This window comes from Spinacia oleracea, chromosome 2 (genome assembly GCF_020520425.1).
Source record: "Spinacia oleracea cultivar Varoflay chromosome 2, BTI_SOV_V1, whole genome shotgun sequence".
Taxonomy (NCBI): Eukaryota; Viridiplantae; Streptophyta; class Magnoliopsida; order Caryophyllales; family Amaranthaceae; genus Spinacia; species Spinacia oleracea.
Window position 1 is genome coordinate 1904937 of NC_079488.1, and position 15310 is coordinate 1920246.

Sequence of the window (15310 nt, forward strand, 5' to 3'; positions counted from 1 at the left end):
ATTTCTCTATTTATAGTTGCTAAAATGAACTAATAATATCCAGTAAAACAGAGAAGCAGTGGAGTTGGTATATGTATGGAGAGATGATTAGTAAATTGTGAATTCATTTGTATTAGGCCTAAGCCAATGGAAGTCACAGCATGTTAGGGTTAATTACGAGGACAAATAACTGTAACAAGGTCGTGTGGAACAGGATTAGATCTTGCAGGTTGGTGGCAATGTCTTGCAAATGCAGCAGGTTTTCATTAGTACAGGGTTAAGGCTGGTACAGAAATAAGCTTCAAATTTGTAGTCGTAATAAGTTCGCAAAATGCACCTATTTCCTTAATAGCAATCCTTATCCGACTGGAAATCTGGAAAGCCACATCTATTTTTTTGGACGTATAACACATTAGGCTTGAACTCGAGACCTCCCTCAAGCGGCATCATGCTGCTTACCACTTGAGCCACGTCTTGATTAATGCTGCAAGATGATGAATTATTTTTTTGGTACAAGTAGAGCTACATCTAACAGTCATAGTGATGTAGACAGGATGGATCTAAGTTGTATTGAACAGAACCTGAAGTAGGGAGTGGTAGCAGAAATGAGTATGTTTATACTCATGTGGAGTATGAACTTTCTCATGGGGACAGGAACAAGAAATTAGTCTAATGCTCGTATTACACAGCTTTCAGTCAAAACTAAAGGCATAAACTTGAGTTGTTGGAATAAAAAACACGGGGACCACCCAGCAAATAATATACCCCGAAGCACAGACTATCAATCCCGCCAGACGCTCCCCCCCCCCCCCCAATTCCGCTCCTCTCAACGGTTTGAAACTAGCGCGGGGTTTCCCTTTCTCCACAAAGTCAACTCATTTTTTCTCTCTTTGTGTGTTTTATCCTCGATTCAGCCAATATATTTTATCTTTATACTCCAGATTTGACAATGTCAATCATGGTAAATGTGGAAGGCCTAGATGAATCTTTATTTATGGATTACTAGGGAGAGTGGAAAATTAAATCGGAAGTTGTGAGTCAATAAAAAGAAGTATTGAGCTTAATACCCTCATTAAATAAAGAAAATCTGTTGCCAATCACAAGCATGATTGTCTGTTGATAGAAGACCTAGGAAGTCATTTATCAATTGTTTTTACCTTATCGTAAACATATATGTTTATAAGCTGTACTTGTTCTGTTTAATTGATGTTGGGTGTATTTTCATCTCTCATCCTTATTCACCCAATCCAAATCATACCTTATCCATCCAGAGGGGGAAAAAGGGGAGGGTTACGAGTTAGTATAAGTTATGCTAGTTTGACTGTCCATCTTTGATTAGGGATTAGATTATTGATGGATTTGACTGATCCTCGAAATTCATAAGAACCAATCAGTTTATGGTCAGGTGGGATTCAATTTGCCTCAACGCAATTGCCTCATCTGGATCACATATAGGCTTTTTGCACTTTTCATATGTGACTTTGTTTCTGAGTTAGGCAGTTAAACAAAATGCAGGCTCTAAATTTAAATGACCGCTCAAAGACATGAACCTTACTTCATGTAGAAACTTGCTCAAGATTGAAGGACCGGTGCTCGATAATGCGTTGGTTATCACCCTGGCTTCAACTCTAAGTAATTTCCTCGTAAACTTGTTTGAGTGAAGAGCTGTTCTTTGTTGCATTTGAAGTTTTTTCTTTAATTGTATGTAAATTTTGCAACATATTAATATACAGTCATGCCAAAATTTTGTAGATTAGTTTATCAATTTCCTGCTTTGTGTTGTTTAGCAGTTTAGGACACGGGATTCATGCTTTCAGATGCTTTCTGTGGTTTTCGTTTTTGGACTTTGGAAGATTTAATGTAATTGGGAAATTAATGACTGAAATCATTGTCTGCTGTTGGAACTACTTCTTGATTTTCTGTAATTTTTCTCGTACCTAATATGATAATCTTGGTTCAGTGTTTGAACAAGTGCCTCACTTTCTCCTTTTTTGACTTAGTTCTGTAAGAGGCAATGAGGCATTGTTGTAGGATGGGTCGAGTTTGTAATTTGAATGTCAAACTAATTTATCCACTTTGACTTGTTTGTTGATCGTTGTTACTCGTCTTGTTCTTGAATCTGTGACAAAATGTTCTCAATAGTGTTATCCTTCTACATCCTTTATGTAAATAATTTCCTCAACTATTGCACAACATTTGTCTATGAGTTTTTAATGGCATGGATTTATCAGGTACACTGCCTTTGAACACGTCATCCATGGATACTGTTATTGGTGTCTCCAAAGTACGCGACTTTCCTACTGCTCCACTACTTGCTGAAATGTTTAGAATTCTGAAGCCAAGATGGAAGAATTCTGATTCATTTGACCGAACTTTCTGGTGATCGACCTTCCGAAAATGTAATATATTTTGGAATTGCTAAATTGATATGAATATTGATAGTTTATGACTTTGCGTATGTTCACCTGCCCATTTAATCCTGATAGATACTTCTGGCAATCTGCAGATTCTTTCTTCTTTGCAGCGGAAGATACTTGTAGCGGGATTCTTGGAAACAGAAGCTGGCCAGAAGCAACCTGATGCTTTTTCAGGAGTTCAGTCTACACAAGTTAGTGCCTTACCTTTGCTGTTAATTACATAGCTCCTTAATTAATCTTCAGTTCATTCAGTTCATTAGTCTATACAAGAGTTCAGTCTATACAAGTTAGTGCCCTACCTTCTGGTTAAATTCCTGAGATTACATCAACCGCTATCAAATTAGAGCAAGTTCAGATTGATAATAACAATTTTACTAGTAGTATTCCTAAATTCTAAGGGTCTTGGATCACTAAAGAGTTAATACAGATTTTCTGCTTCGAATGACCTTTTCTTTGGTGGGATTCTGTCTAGTTTTTGTGATCTCCTGTTATGCATATTATAAATCTGTCTCAGCATTTGTTGTCTAGTAAAATTCCTGAGGTGAAGAAATGTTGGAAGTTAGTATCATTATCTCTTGCTGATAACAGTTTTGTGGGCAAAATCCCACATTCACTTGGGGAACTTACCTTGACCTTTCTGACAATAATCTAAGTATAATACTTGGGGTTGGTGAGTGTTTCTGCTGCTGATGCTTGCTTCCTGTACTGCTGTCTTCTGATACAGTGCAATGGTTGATTGTGGGTGAGGTTTTTTCCATTTAGATGGTCGTCTTGCTGTTTGTCTGCTTTGCCTCTAAAGTCTGAAGTACTGATGTTAATTTCCTGGTGTTGTTCTGAAGTAAGAAAGTCATGTTTTAGCTGTTAAAGCAAGGTTGTAATAGCCAAAATGTGACCATTGTCTCCCTGCTAATCTGACTCCGTCTATGCCTCTATCTCTAGAGACATTGGAAGGGTATTTTTAGAGTTTTACCTGTTGTCTTTCAACTTAACCTTCAGAGTTGATTAAGGCATTAGGAATTAGGATGGTTCAATACATACAAAAAAAGAGTGTGATTGATCAATAAACCAAAAAAAAGAGTGCACTTGATCTATAAACCAAAATAAGATAGTGAATAGCTGATGTGTCAATTGAAATAGTTCTTTTCTTTCATCAATTAATATTTAGTATTCAATTTGCTTTTCTTTTTGAAATCCTTGAACCGACCAAACTTTTTATGCTAAACAGCTAGCAAATCCACTTGTCCAAAAACAGGAATTTGTTTCTGTATGATTTGAAACTATTTTATCTTGTTAACTACCTAAAAGAACAAGTTGAATTTCAAAATGTGAATTCTTAAAGCTAACAGCTAAATACTTTGTTACTGTAGTTCCTAATTTGCTTATATGGTGGCACATGCTTTCTTTTGTATCTAGGTCTCTCTTTCTTTCCCTGTATACTTCCTCGTCTCGTTTAGTGCTTACTGTTAAATATTACATTTTTCTAATACAAAATCCATGACAAGCTGTACAAATTAAGTTGCAATTCGAAGTCGTTATAGGTCATATTTAGGCTAAAATGAGGCATTTGCGCTCCCAACTTTGAACTAAAGAACCTAAGGACACATTTTAAACTTATTACATGATTAATATGCTTAGTTTTAAGTTTCTAAGACTTATTCTAACTACTTATACACATTTAAGGCTTGTTTGGTCGTTATAGGACATATTTAGGCTAAAATGACATTTTCGCTCCCAACTATGAACCAAAGAACCTAAGGACTCATTTTAAACTTACTAAATGTTTTATATGCTTAGTTTTAACTTTCTAGGACCCATTCCAATCCATTTATGCACATTTAGGGTTCATTGTGTCGTTATAGGTCATATTTAGGCTAAAATGACATTTTCGCTCCCAACTTTGAACTTAAGAACCTAATGACTCATTTTAAACTTATTATATGATAAATATGCTTAGTTTTAAGTTTCTAAGACTTATTCTAATCTATTTATGCACATTTAATGCTTGTTTTATCGTTATAGGTCATATTTAGGCTAAAATAAGGCATTTTCGCTCCCAACTTTAAAATACAGAACCTAAGGACTCATTTTAAACTTATAGATTTTAGATTACCCCCTACATATAGATTACCCTGTTTCCGTAACTCGTGATAAGTTGTGCAAACAACCCAAGAAACGACTGTTTTTAAAGTAAAGGCTGCTAGTGATTGTGTAATACCTCGTACTTTTAAGTAATTGTAAATCTATTTAATTATATTTATAAAGCAATTTTATTATTTTGTGAATTTAAATTGCATTTAAATAGTTATTTAAATGTATTTAATTCATTACAAATATTATTATTTTAATTAATTACGAAACGGATTAAAATTTCAAGTTGGGAATTTAATTGGGTTTTGAAAGTAAAACGATTTGAATTATTCTAAAGCCCAATCCAACTTTTTTAATAAGGAGCCCAAACGAGTTATTCAACAACCTTATATTTAATTCTAGCCCAATCGTTAATTCAAGCCCATCTTTAATGCTTCCTAATCCTAGCCCAACTAGAAAGTAAAACCTATGAATACCCTCCCGTGTTTCATTAAATCCCCACTTTCATAAATTTTGCAAACCCTCATATCCTCTCTCCTCTCTTTCCTTATCCCTCACAGCACAACTCGCTGCCTCGCCCCGCACACCCGTACACACCGTGCTGCCCTGCCTCGCGCACCCAACGCCCTGCCTCACATCGCCCTCGCTGGCCTTGCTATTGCGTCCCTCTTCCCACGCGCACGCAATGCAACATTAACAATAGTCGTTGTTGTGTCGTGCCGAGTGAACACCCCTCCGTCCTTGCTCTCTTTTTGTGCTCGGTTACACCAACCAAAGTAATCTGTCGTGTTTTAGGCCGGTTTGGTATAATTCCTCTTCTTCCTAATATTTATTTTAAATTATTTTTTAAATTATGATTAATATTGGATTTTGATTGATTATTATGCTGGGATTGGCTAATGAACACTAAAGTTGAGGATTTTGATGATTAGATTATTGAGGACTATTTTTATTTGAAGGACATTAATTTTCAGATTTGGTTTATTAAATAAAGCTTCAATTTTATTGGTTTAAATGAGTTTTATGATGATTTAGGGTTAAGGTTTTGGTTTAAACCTTATGACTAATTCATTAACATAATTAGATGACGATTTTAATTATGGTAATCAATAATAATTTTTAGATTCATTAGAAGTATTAAAGTGTCAATTTTTAATGGTTTTAAGCATTAAATTAATTAAATTTCATGCTAGGGTTTTAAACGATTAATTAGAATTATTATTTTAATGATTAACAATTATTTCTAATTAATTCAAGCGTTTTAAAACTAAATAAAGTTGCTGGAAATTTAATGAACATGAATAATAATTAAATTTCATTATTTTAATGGATTGAATCACAAAGTGGCCCCCGTACTTAGGTATTCAAGGTACGTACAAGTCTAGGGCGACCAGCTTAATTCATTGTGAATACATGTTATGTATGATTATGTTGTGATTCATGTTTACTTGGATTATTATAGATTCATGTTTGATTGTGTGAGCAAGTATGTTATATTGGTTTATGTTTGTTGAATTGAAGTGAACAAGCATGTTATAATTGGTTACGTTTGTTGAATTTAAATAACAAGCAAGTTGACCCAGTATGTTTATGCATGTATGATTTTATTCGCATGCAAGAAATTATTTATGCTATTATACGTAATTTCTAGCATGTTATGAGCCAACTTTATTTCGTGTCTTGTTGCACTATTTTAGTAACCACATATGAAAGGTTTGCTCATGTAAGCCATCACATGTGTAGGGTAGACTTTCGAGTCATATTTATTAAGTCACATATGATGGGTCTGCTCACGTAAGCCACCGCATATGTAGAAAGTGTTAAGGCGAATTGAATTAGGAATTATTTGTGCCTAGTGCACAACCCGCATGTTAACAGGCATATTGCGGACTCGACAGTATGTTGAGAAGGAACAATGGAGTAATTTCACTTGAGTCTTGAATGTGTTGATCACAAGTCCTAATGATTCTGAAATAAGTATTCTTTGGTTGTTCGTTTATTAAATGCCTTACTGGATTGTGTCTTGAGTCGGCTTTGTGAGTAAAATATTAATAAACGTAAAGTACAATCTGAAAAAGCTTCAAACTCTTGGGACGTATATACCTTGTGTATGAACAATGGGGGAGTACCTTACCAAGGGGTTTGCACTCCTATGTATGATACATAGTTGTTTCATTTCTTTTATGAGCTGGAATTCCGTCGGTATGGTCCGACAATTGGGTTATTATTATTATATTTTGGTGTTTGGTGGGCTCCCAACACCCGTACAATTGACTCTTTTATAGGTCCGTTCGAAGCTTATTCTAATTAATCTATGAGTCAATAGTCGTGCGAAGAGTCGAGTATTGTCCTCATGGTTAATTATTTACTTAGTTGGCTTTTGCATGTGTTTAATTTATTGTTGGAATGAAGCATGTTAGATATAGGATTTCATTCCATCTTGTTTGTACTCAGCTTTTGCTGATTACGTGCTTTGTGTTTTGGTTATGGCCTTTACCTTAACGACCCTATGACGATCCATCATTTGCACTTGCATGGTTGGGGAGTAGAATCTTAATAAACAGGTTGGTAGAGATGACTTGCAAGAGAAGTTATCTAGCAAGGGGATTGGTTGAGCGAGTTGTTTTCTCTTGCATTGTTTTAAACTCTATTTATTTAATTAGTCTAGACTATAACATTTTCAATTAGTTAATAGATTTTTTTAAGCATTTTGGTTTGGGTCGTTATGGTTCCAACTTGTATGGAGGCCATTAACTATTATTTATTGTTTGAAAGTTAGTTATTTCTGCTGCGTAATTCTGGTACTAGCCTTAACTGTTATCACGGTGGCGGTAATACTTTGGTAATTCCTTATTTTAAAGCTGGAAAATAGTTTTATATAAGCAAGGAATTATTAGGGTGTTACAAATTGCATGTGTCTTTCTAGTGTGGTAAACGCTTGATCCCCGAGAGTTCGACCCCTTACTTACCCCTCTTCTACTATATTAATTGTAGTGTCATAGGGTTGAGTCAAGTGGACTAAATTGGATTACTTGTGTGGTGCTCCCATTATAAGGAGTAGTAGGAGGTTCATCATTCTCCAATAAAAACACTTCTATACTTCTAAAACTCTACAATGATCTTGCTATATATACCCCAGTAGTAACTAGTAACACTTCTACACTAGGATTTTTCAGTCACCAACTCACCTCCAGCCAAAAGTCTACTGATCACTTCATCAAGCCGGGTTTAGTAAGCCTTCGTGTCTAACAGGATTCGGAAGGGACGTGAAAGATGTCCTAATTGGGGGACATCTTATACTCCATAATGGTTCTATGAAAATAGGGTAGTCAACAAGTGTGGTAAATTTGACACCCAAACTGATGTTGTTGCACATTACCCTCTACAATTTGTTCTTCTCCTACTAATTGCATAATTAAATACATTTATAATTACTTAAAAGTATGGGGTATTACAGTCTACCCTCAAAAGAAATTTCGTCTCGAAACTTAGGCATTGGAATTGAAACTTTTGCTTGAACAACATGACCTTTACTACTTTTCTTGAATAAAATTTACGTTGTTGTACTCTTTAAGTGATTAACATGCTAAGCTTTACGCATCAAAGTGCGCAAAATGATAAACTTGAAGTGCAATTTCATTAGAAAGCACTAAATTAAGCATAAAATAAAGGAAAATAGGACAAAAACGCGAAATTATACCGCACTCTACCCCCTTAAAAGACACGAGTTACAACCCCATAACTCAACTAACCTTGGGAAATATCTTGGGATACTTCTTTCTCATATCGTCCTCAGCTTCCCATGTTGCTTCTTCTGACTCTTGGTTAGACCACAAAACTTTGAAAATATTAACATCCTTATTTCGTGTACTACGCACTTTGTTATCTAGGATCTTGAATGGTCTTTCCTCGAAAGATAAACTTCGGTCTAACTCTATGGTCTCTGGTTGCAATACATGCGACTTATCCGGGATATACTTTCTCAATTGCAAAATGTGAAATACATCATGCACTCTATGCAAATCCATTGGCAAGGCTAGTCTATAAGATACCTTTCCTTTCCTTTTCTTTCTAGGATCTCGTAGGGACCTATGTCATTTGGGCTTAGCTTTCCTTTCTTTCCAAACCTCATTACACCCTTCATGGGTGAAACTTAGAGTAACACTTTGTCACCCACTTGGACTTTTTCGTCCCTACGTTTCAAGTCTGCGTAACTCTTTTGGCGATATTGCGTTGCTTGAATCTTTTATTGGATAGTCTTAACTTGGTTCATTGCATCCTCTATCATTTGAGGTTCTAGAACAACTGTCTCACTAATGTCACTCTAACATAGTGGACTTCTACACTTTCTTCCATACAAGGCCTCAAATGGTGTCATTCCTATACTGGTATTATAGCTATTGTTATATGAAAACTAAATCAAATCTAAGCTATCTTCGCAACCTCCTTGAAAATCAATGACACATGTACGAAACATGTTCTCAAGTGTCTAAATTGTTCTCTCAGTTTGTCCATATGTGGCTGGATGAAATTTCGCACTCATTTTCAATGTCATACTGTAGGGGTTTTTTTGTGTCAAAACTTGTTTCCCGTTCTACAAGAGGGGCGGTTCTTTAGAAAACCGTAGAATATTTGTACCTAAAAGGAGTCGCCACCAGACATTGTTTAAAGTCTCGTTTGGAAAGACCGCAAGTGACTCTATTTTGGATAAGGCCTTGAATCCTTAAAACGGATGGGTGAGATCCGGGCACGGGAACAAAAATGCTTATTCGGCTAGCTTTAGAAATATTCAAGTACGTTGGCACAACATTTTTTCGAAAATATACCCTAGATTAGACTATGTGGGTTTGAATTTAGAGCAAATTGAATCTCTAATTGTATGGTGGTCACTTTTCTTTAAAGATTGATTTAAGGAACCTAAGGACTCATTTTAAACTTACTAAATGTTTTATATGCTTAGTTTTAACTTTCTAGGACTCATTCCAATCCATTTATGCACATTTAAGGCTCATTGTGTCGTTATAGGTCATATTTAGGCTAAAATGACATTTTCGCTCCCAACTTTGAACTTAAGAACCTAATGACTCATTTTAAACTTATTATATGATAAATATGCTTAGTTTTAAGTTTCTAAGACTTATTCTAATCTATTTATGCACATTTAATGCTTGTTTTATCGTTATAGGTCATATTTAGGCTAAAATAAGGCATTTTCGCTCCCAACTTTAAAATAAAGAACCTAAGGACTCATTTTAAACTTATTACATGTTTAATATGCATAGTTTTAACTTTAGAAGACTCGTTCCAATCTATTTATGCATATGTAAGGCTCATTGGGTCGCTGTAGGTCATATTTAGGCTAAAATGACATTTTCGCTCCCAACTATGAACTAAAGAACCTAAGGACTCATTTTAAACTTACTAAATGTTTTATATGCTTATTTTTAACTTTCTAGAACTCATTCCAATCCATTTATGCATATTTAAGGCTCATTGTGTCGTTATAGGTCATATTTAGGCTAAAATGACATTTTCGCTCCCAACTTTGAACTTAAGAACCTAATGACTCATTTTAAACTTTTTATATGATTCATATGCTTAGTTTTCAGTTTCTAAGACTTATTCTAATCTATTTATGCACATTTAATGCTTGTTTGATAGTTATAGGTCATATTTAGGCTAAAATGAGGCATTTTCGCTCCCAACTTTAAAATAAAGAACCTAAGCACTCATTTTAAACTTATTACATGTTTAATATGCATAATTTTAACTTTATAAGACTCGTTCCAATCTATTTATGCATATGTAAGGCTAATTGGGTCGTTGTAGGTCATACTTAGGCTAAAATGACATTTTCGCTCCCAAATATGAACTAAAGAACCTAAGGACTCATTTTAAACTTACTAAATGTTTTATATGCTTAGTTTTAACTTTCTAGAACTCATTCCAATCCATTTATGCATATTTAAGGCTCATTGTGTCGTTATAGGTCATATTTAGGCTAAAATGACATTTTCGCTCCCAACTTTGAACTTAAGAACCTAATGACTCATTTTAAACTTATTATATGATTAATATGCTTAGTTTTAAGTTTCTAAGACTTATTCTAATCTATTTATGCACATTTAATGCTTGTTTGATAGTTATAAGTCATATTTAGGCTAAAATGAGGCATTTTCGCTCCCAACTTTAAAATAAAGAACCTAAGAACTCATTTTAAACTTATTACATGTTTAATATGCATAATTTTAACTTTATAAGACTCGTTCCAATCTATTTATGCACCTTTAAGGCTCATTGGGTCGTTGTAGGTCATATTTGGGCTAAAATGACATTTTCTCTCCCAACTATGAACTAAAGAACCTAAGGACTCATTTTAAACCTACTAAATGTTTTATATTCTTAGTTTTAACTTTCTAGGACTCATTCCAATCCATTTATGCACATTTAAGGCTCATTGTGTCGTTTTAGGTCATATTTAGGCTAAAATGACATTTTCGCTCCCAACTTTGAACTTAAGAACCTAATGACTCATTTTAAACTTATTATATGATTAATATGCTTAGTTTTGAGTTTCTAAGACTTATTCTAATCTACTTATGCACATTTAATGCTTGTTTGATCGTTATAGGTCATATCTAGGCTAAAATAAGGCATTTTCGCTCCCAACTTTAAAATAAAGAACCTAAGGACTCATTTAAAACTTATTACATGTTTAATATGCATAATTTTAACGATCTAAGACTCGTTCCAATCTATTTATGCACCTTTGGGCTCATTGGGTAGTTATAGGTCATATTTAGGCTAAAATGACATTTTCGCTCCCAACTTTGAACTAAAGAACCTAAGGACTCATTTTAGACTATTAGGATATTGTCATTAGTTGCTTGAATGTTAAAATGTGATATTTAATTTGTATTTAATCTAATGTTTAATTTAAATTTCTGTTTTTGTAAAGGTTTACACTCCGAGGATTGCGCCTTATGCGAGGAAATTGATGTGGTTCGTGAGCAATGGGCTAAGTTTTTTACCAGCAAGTATTTATTATTGGCTTTAGCGCGCTTGATCGAGTTGGTTTAGTTGTTATAGAATAATCTTTTATATTAAAATGTATGTATATGTTGAAATTGAAACATATATTTAAACGTAATACGTGCACTTTGGTTTTGGGATATATAGTATACAAAACACTAGTTATTGTTTTTATATTTGTTATACAGGTTGCGATATCCTATTATTGTTGTGACAGGTTTCTATATTTGGTGCAATGCACTCTAGGTATCCCTAAACAAAAATAAAATTTTCCCGCCAAAAGTTCTTTGTTGCAGCGTACATATATATGTGTACGCTGCAACAAGTGTCAAAAATTTGGCCAAAATCTTGACTTGTTGCAGCGTACAAATAGATGTTCCCTGCAAAAGGTGGGGTCTTTTGCAGCGTACACGAATTTGTACGCTGCAACAAGTCAAGATTTTGGCCAAATTTTTGACGCTTGTTGCAGCGTACATACATATGTACCCTGTAAAAAGGTACTTTTCGCAGTAAACATTGTACGCTGCAACAAGTTCAGACTTGTTGCAGGCCCCCCAGTTGCAGCATACGATGTGCGTTGCAACAGGGGTCTAAAAGCCCGCTGCAATAAGGGTTTTTTCTACTAGTGGCACAAAGTCTTGGATCTTTGGTGAATTTTCAGAAGAAAGAATACATGAAGATGAGGCTGGAGAAGATAGAAAAGGATGCAAAGAAGTGTGACCATTGTGGAATGAAGGGTCACTTGAAGGAAGAATGTTTCAAGCTTATTGGTTATCAAGAATGGTTCAAGACATGAAAGCCAAAGGGGCCAATGACATATGCAGGTAATGCTGGGAAGCAAACTGAGGAGATGTACCAGGACACTCCATTTGATGAGAATGGTGGAGAAACAACAGGGAAACATGATGCAAGATTCATATCAGCAGTGGTCCAACAGGTGATGAAGGCCATGACAGAGAAGCAACAAGGTAATGTTGCACAATCAAGCAACTTTGAAAGTATAATATCAGCCTCAAATGTTGTTTTTAACAATGAAATGTTTGACTCTGAATCTTGGATAATTGATTCTGGAGCCTCAGATCAATGGTAGGAAATATCAGATTGTTTAGTGAAATGAAAGACCTCAAACAACCCATAAATGTTGGACTTCTAGATGAAAGTGCTAGAACAGTGAAGAAGATAGGAGTAGTTGAGATCTCTCCTAGGATAAGACTGATGAATGTGTTGTTTCTACCAGAATTCCATCACAATCTTTTGCCAGTAGGTAAGTTGATTCAGCATAGCAGATTGAAGGTTCTGTTTGATGATCATGGATGTGTATTTCAAGACCTTACCACTAAGGAAGCAGTAGCTTATGGAAGGAAGCTGAATGGACTGTACAAGCTCTGTCTGGATGTGAGGAAGGTGGTGGAAGAAGGAAGAAGGAAGAGAAAAATAAGTCAATTTTTGACAAACATGTTAAATGTAATTCCACTACTGTGAGTGGACAGACTAATTTGAATGTTATTCATGCTAGAATTGGACATGGTTCTTTGTCTAAAATGAAGCACATGAATTTTGGTGGTTGTAAGAATTTGAATGTTTTTTTTATTGTGATAATGTTGTGTTGCAAAGCATCACAGATTGCCTCTGCTACCCAGCAATAACATAGCTGATGGCATTTTTGATTTGATACACATACATCTGTGGGGTCCCTATAGGATTCCAAATGTTTCAGGTGCTAGATATTTTGTGACTATAGTAGATGATTATAACAGAGTGACATGGACTCGTTTGCTGAAGTCCAAAGATGAAGTCAGATTCCTGATTGCTAGATTTCTAGCCATAGCAGAAAACCAATTCAATAGTAAAGTGAAAACAGTAAGGAGTGCCAATGGTACAGAAATTGTGAGAAGTGAGTGTGAAGTTATGTTTGGTGAGAGAGGGATTATACATCAAAGGAGTGTTGCTGGGGTCCCTCAGCAGAATGGGAGAGTTGAGAGAAAACATAGATTTCTCTTGGAAACTGCTAGAGCTCTTAGGTTACATGATGGACTACCTAAGTTCTTATGGGGAGAGTGTAATTTGGCAGCTACACATCTGATCAACCTTCCACCTAGTGTTGTTCTAGGTTGGAAAACACCTTATGAAAGGTTAATGAAGAAAGAACCAACGTATGACCATTTAAGGATCATATGATGTCTTTGCTATGGAAGTAACAGTCAGAAGAAAGGAGACAAGTTTGAGGGAAAAGGAATTAGAAGTGTGTTGATTGGATATCCCCATGGACAAAAGGGATACAAACTGTATAACCTTGAGGGGAAGAAAACATATGTCAGCAAAGATGTGGTATTTAAAGAAGGAATATTTCCCTTCCTTTTGAAACCGGGAAAAGAAAATGAAATGAAGGCCATAGTGAATGATATTCCCTTCACTGGGAAGGAACAAGAAACTGGAGAAAGAATTGAACTGGGAGGATTAGAAGAAATAGAGGAAGAAGTGGATGAGGAAGAAGAAGAAGAAAAGGATAATGGAAAAGAACAAGTGGAAGAAGAAAATGATGGAGAAATATAAGAAGTGAGAGAACAGAATGTTCAGGCAGAAGTAAGGAAGTCAGTAAAAGAAAGAAAGGTGTCTTCAAAACTTAAGGGTTTTGAATATAAACTTCCAAGGGGATCAAGTGCTAACAACATCAACTCTTCTCCCACTTTGATTGATCATTTGCTGTCTGATATGGAGTACTACACACTTGAGTACATTATTGTGAGGGGGTCGAAAAAGCACGAGGCTAATGCGTGACCTCGTCCCTCGTGGGCGTGACGTCGTCAGATCAAGTGTATTTGGATTTCCTGTGAGTTTACACCCAATCGACTAGTAATATAGGAGTCGTCATTCAGTTTTTAACGACAATGAGAAAAACTGACAAAACCCGCTATCGTGACATAAAGGAAATGCAATTATGTTCGACCACGACGGCCATAGGTTCCCTTGTGATCCCTGGTGTGGGGATCGCTTAACGTACACCCGCAGGGTAGAGATTGAGAGTTCGGGGACTGTAGCTACCGAGAGGAGTGCTCATCGATAATACTCCAGAGGCAGGTTATCCTTACTAGCTCAGCATAAATAATTGAAGGGACATGCGTTAAACTATTAAACTATTCTGAATTGATTTTAGCAATATGCAACACGTAATAATAAATCGATCGTGATTATCTTATTTAGATTGATTTAAGGTACCTAGCATGATAATTCAATTGTCCAAGGTATTATCTTATTAGGCGTGATAGATCAATCAAGTTAATAGTTTGAAAAATTTATAAAAGGGTGATGAAAGCGATTAAATCATATGAGGGACACATTACAACGCACCCTTGAGAGGTGCGTTGTGGTTCTCAGAAAACTAACCACTTGGCTTTGCTATTTCTCCTTTTATTTAACGAATCTCGGGTTTCTAAGCAATTTTCCAGTATTTGGACTTAATTCATCAAGCTATAAGGGGGCAGGACTCGTTCTGTTCGACTTTTGGGTCGATTGCGACAGAACGCCGGATCAATTTCGCAGCGTGAGGCTTAGGCTTAAGGCTAGAGTCAATACTCAGGTTATGGAATTGTGTGTTATTTTCACGTCGGTTTTAGGCTGTATTTATAGGAAAAGGGTGTGTGGAAAGATAGATTTTAAGATACGAATCAAAAAAGAATCCGGGGATAAAAGGGCCCCAGGCAGTTTCAGCGCCCAGGGCTGGGCGCCGAAGATTTCGGCGCCCAGATCCAGGCGTTGAAAATGGGATCTGGGCCGAGTTCTTTGTCAGATTTGGA

The 15310-nt window shown here is 35.7% G+C and overlaps 1 long non-coding RNA gene across 1 annotated transcript; it reads left to right on the top strand.

Moving 5' to 3' along the window:
* Nucleotides 1-1292: 1292 nt before the first annotated feature.
* Nucleotides 1293-11682, top strand: LOC130466737 (uncharacterized). Its single transcript, XR_008926885.1, has 4 exons — nucleotides 1293-1611; nucleotides 2211-2378; nucleotides 2486-2587; nucleotides 11443-11682. It is a non-coding gene; the product is annotated as an uncharacterized lncRNA (long non-coding RNA).
* Nucleotides 11683-15310: the final 3628 nt, after the last annotated feature.